Source organism: Dioscorea cayenensis, chromosome 5, assembly GCF_009730915.1.
Source record: "Dioscorea cayenensis subsp. rotundata cultivar TDr96_F1 chromosome 5, TDr96_F1_v2_PseudoChromosome.rev07_lg8_w22 25.fasta, whole genome shotgun sequence".
NCBI lineage: Eukaryota > Viridiplantae > Streptophyta > Magnoliopsida > Dioscoreales > Dioscoreaceae > Dioscorea > Dioscorea cayenensis.
In genome coordinates, this window is record NC_052475.1 from 19,274,568 (window position 1) to 19,279,503 (window position 4,936).

Sequence of the window (4,936 nt, forward strand, 5' to 3'; positions counted from 1 at the left end):
ATATAAAAAGGAAGCAAAGATAGGTTATGGAGGCACCTTTTGGGAGTTTTTCTGCAACATAAGGATCAAGACATATGAGGATCTCACGCACACGAGGGTGTGTGCTAACTTAAAAGAGAATTCAAGCTAAATTGTGAGTTGGAAGGGTACAAAGGCAGTCACATTCCTATGTCCTGACTTGTGTGAAGAATTCAAGAATCTTTAAAATGATTGTTAGACAATGAGAAGCCTCATAATCTATCATATGAATGTGTGGCCATCCACGTGTTCCCAAGAAGAGAGTGTTGGAGCCTTGATTATGAAGCATACTGTTGAAAAAATATTGATAAGTGCTTGTGTGATAAGAATGCGAAGTATTCTTTCCTTATGATGAGCATTACTTTTATCAGGTTTTAGCACTAATATCTGTGTATTTATGTTACTATCATGTGTATAGGGTTGTGAAGCCAAATGTTAAAGAAAGAAGCCAATGTAGGTGATGAACGCACTATTTGGAGGAAATCTTGAGAAGGTTTCAAACATGAAGTCATAAGTTGGGTTCAAGAGGCAAGAATGTGTGCCAACCTCCTTCTATTCAAGTTAGCACAATGATTGGAGGGGCACAAAGGCAGTCACATTCGAGTATACCGGCTCATGCATTGATAGCAAGATCTTCACTAATGAAGCCGTTTAATGAAGAAGCAAGGCGATCTACGATAGAAATGTGTGCCCGTTTACGTTATCTCGATGAAAACATGGATTTGGGAGTGTTTTGGGCCGTACTGTAGAAGGTTCTATTCACAGCCAACCGAAAAATTAAAGTTCAAGGAATCCACATGGGCGTGTGGACATCATCCACGCCCATGTGGAATTTTCGCAGGCCCGTGTGGAGAATCCACAGGGGGGTGTGGATGCCTGATTCCAGCCCTATTTAAGGCCGATTTCTTAAGAGAGGACGGCGGCTAGGGTTTTGGGAGATATTGTCAATGGATTTGGAGAGGTTCTACAGCTTTAACATAGTGCTCCATTTGGAAGAAGGTTAGTGCGGGAGCTTTCATCGGCATCGATCCGTGAGGTGTATCGTAGGCCGGACAAAGGGACTTTTGGAAGAGTCGAGGCTTCTCCACAAGACCATCATCATGACTATCGAGGAGGTTTTTTATGGACTACTTGCTTTTACATTTGAACTCATTGTTGATTATAACTAGCTCCATGGAGAGCTAAACCCCCTAGTGGGTACTTGAATTTATGAACCCTAGGATGTATTTGTTTCATTAAATCTTTTATTATGCTTTCATTAATTGATGCTTTAATTGAGTTCCAATCTTGAATGTTTGATTGATTGAATACTCCCTTAGAGTGACACTAGGGTTGAGAGTTCTTATTGGTAACCCTTGTGAGTGACTGACACACTACGATTGTTAGACAAAGCTAGATTGGATAGGGTTGAGAGGGTGAGTCGAGAGGTAGCGGAGCGTTCATTTTCCCCTCCGGTATAATTTATCCTACCTCCATTTTCTCGAGTTCTTTGCGGTCATAGTAGAGTGAATGGGCTAAGGGATGACCTTCCGTTGGGGCTTAGTTGCAGAGGCAACGGAGTGAAGCGTTGAAGTGATTTAAGCACCTAGGGCTTAATTGTGACTAGGGACCTTCCACCTGGACCAAAGGGTTAGGTCTACATCTCGGAAGAGGATTTATCTTTAGAAATCCTGATAAACGCCTAAATGTACATATTTTATACGTATTAATCTTGTATTACTTGTGTATATTTTAATGAATTTATGCCCGTTTAAGTCTAAATTGGTTATTTTGGTGTTGTAGATCTTAAATGAGCCGAATGAATCTCAAAAAATGCAAATTGGACGAATTTGACACCAAAAATGGCATTTTGATGGTTCTAGCACTATAGCGGTACTGTAGCAGAGTCACTATTCATGCTGCGGGCCATTCGGCTGTGAGCTTCACGGGGTCCATGCCCCCGCATGAGTGTTCGTGTGGTTTGCTTGAAATTCACAACTCTCAGTACTGTGCAAAATACTGTAGCAAAAACACCGTAGCAAAACAATGTAGCTGAGTACTGTAGCACCGACACCTTTTATTTGCAAAATGGCAGTGAGCTTCACAGGCTCCATGCGCTCGCATGGAGCCCGTATGGACCTGACGGGGTATATATTGGACCGAATTTCTAGGGCAAAGGTGAGGATATTTTTGGAGAAAGCTTTTGGGGGATTTGTTGGAGCCGACTTCCACCAGGTTAGAGGAGGCAAGATCACATAGTTTGGAGAAGGGGAATCAAAGGGAGAAGCTTAGTTTGGCTAGATCTTCATCGATCTCTTCTTTGGGAGCTTGTAAACGACAAGGGAAGCTGCCCCGATCGCGGCGTACGTGGAAGATTTCCGCCTCACTTGGCTTGTCATCTCACTTCTATTGTTTGACGGAGTTTTCTTATGCCATTTGTAGTTGTTTTCATGGACCTATTGTTTGTATTTGTTTGCATGGACGAGTAGACCCCAAGTTCACCAGATGCCGGTTAACCTTGGGTTGAACTTGTGTATTTGGATGGTCTAATTTTGTCTATTGCAATTGTTGTGTGTTTGTGATTCATTCTTGGTGCATTTGATGTGTTGCTTACATGAGAACTCTTTAAACCAAGTCCTAGGTTGTACTTGGTAGCGTGACCATCGCCCTTGTACTAGACACAACAAGTTTGGAAGGGATTCATGTACAAATACATCCATGTACAAATACGCTCACATGGGCGTGTGGATTCCAAATTCCAGCCCTTTAAAAGATGATTTCAACCCCGATTTCAGTATTCTATTCTTTTCTCCATCTTTTCCCCAACTTGAGAGAGGATGGTGGCTATGGGTTTGAGAGGTATTGGCTAGGGCTTTGGAGAGGTTCTACAGCTCCGACATCACGCGCTATCTGGAAGAAGGTTAGTGGGAGACTTTCGTCGGCACCGATCTGGCGAGGTGTATCCTAGGCCGTACAAAGGGACCATTGTGATGAGTAGAGGATTCTTTGTTATGCTTTCAATTAATTGATGTTTATTTTGAGTTCCAATCTTGGAGACTTGGTTGTATGAATATTCCCTGGTGCGAGATCCGCAAGTACACGGAGTCATCAAGTAATACCTCTCGTGCGAGCACGAGAGGGTCGTATTCCCTGGGCCCAAGGATCTACCATTACTTCCTCTTTGCATATTGTCTAGCCGAAAGATTCGAAGGGTTTCTCTAATCTATTAATTAAAATGAAAGAACTACAAGTGGAGTCTAAAATAAGGCAAAGGTATAAAATCAGGGGAAAGAAATGGTCACGGATGCGGATTCCCTAGGGGCTACTAAAGTGTAAAGGATGCTAAGAGTGTCATGGAATTGAGGGTTTGGACATACAGATTTCCTAAATTAGGTCAACCCGAAGGTCACGGCATTTGACCCCTAATCCGGTATAAGTATTGATATGGAATTTCTTCCGATCAAATACTCATACGATTGCATTAACAAAAGGGCGAAATCCCCAATGAGAGCTGGAACATGACTTGGTCTAGCCGTAATGTTTGCAGGGGTACAAAATACCCGATGGTCACGGCGTATTCATACATGAATCCCTTCCAAACTTGGTGTGTCTAGTACAAGGGCGATGGTCACGCTATCAAGTACAACCTAGGAGTTGGTTTACAGAGTTCTCATGTAAGCAACACATCAAATGCACCAAGAATGAATCACAAACACACAACAATTAGAATAAACAAAACTAGATCATCCAAATACACAGGTTCACCCCAAGGTTCACCGGCATCCGGTGACCATGGGGTCTACTCGTCCATGCAAACAAATATAAATAATACGTCCATGAAAACAACTACAAATGGCATAAGAAAACTCCCTCAAACAAAAGAAGTGAGATGACAAGCCAAGTGAGGTGGAAAGATTCCATGGACACCGCGATCGGGACAGCTTCCCTTGTCGTCTACAAGCTTCCAAAAAAGAGATCGATGAAGAACTAGCCAACCCAAGCTTCTCCCTTTGATTCCCCTTCTCCAAAACGTGTGATCTTGCCTCCTCTGAACTAGTGGAAGTTGGCTCCAAGAACTTTCCCAAAAGTCTTCTCCAAAAACCTCCTCACCTTGCCCTAGCAAGTTCAGTCTAATATATACCCCATCAGGTCCATATGGGCTCCATGCGCGTGCATGGAGCCCATGACGCTCACTGCCGTTTCGCCAGAAGCTCACTGGGAAAAGGGTTGTGAAATTCCAGCAAACCTCTCAGGCACCCATGCGGGCGCATGGAGCCCCTGAAGCTCACAGCCGAATGCCGGCAGCATGGATAGTGACCCGCTATAGTAACGTTACAGTGCGGAAAGAATAGGGGCAAGAAGATAAATGGCTAAATGTACGACCTCAAGCTCAAATAGTGAAGAACCCCACAAGCAAAGATGAAATATCGTCGTTTGATCGGATGGAGCCTGAATCCTTGTTTGAGACATGGGATCGATTTAAGGACCTCTTGCGGAAGTGTACACAGCATGGTTTCCCCGAATGGATGATCATTTAGACTTTTTATAACGGGTTGAATCTAAGTACAAGACAACTTCTTGATGTTGCCGTAGAAGGTACAATGGGGAACAAGACCCCTGAAGAAGCCTGACAGTTGGTAGAGGAAATGGCCATGAATAGCTACCAGTGGAATACAAGGGAAAAGATGAAAGTGGCTGGAATCTATAAAATTGATGCGGTTACATCCTTAGCAACCCAAGTAGAGGCATTGAGCAAGAAATTAGATACATTGACTTCACCGAGGGTGGCCATGATCACGAGTTGTGATGGTTGTGGGGGTTCACATATGTCATCTAATTGTCCTATTTCAATTGCTATTTCAGCCCCGACTGAACAAGTAGACTTTGTGGGCAATTCGAGAAAGGTACAAGGTAATCCTTATAGCAACACCTACAACCA

The 4,936-nt window shown here is 43.4% G+C and overlaps 1 non-coding gene across 1 annotated transcript; it reads right to left on the reverse strand.

Moving 5' to 3' along the window:
- Positions 1 to 4,406: 4,406 nt before the first annotated feature.
- LOC120262646 lies at positions 4,407 to 4,513 on the reverse strand. Its single transcript, XR_005536907.1, has one exon. It is a non-coding gene; the product is annotated as a small nucleolar RNA R71 (small nucleolar RNA).
- Between the last annotated feature and the right edge of the window lie 423 nt (positions 4,514 to 4,936).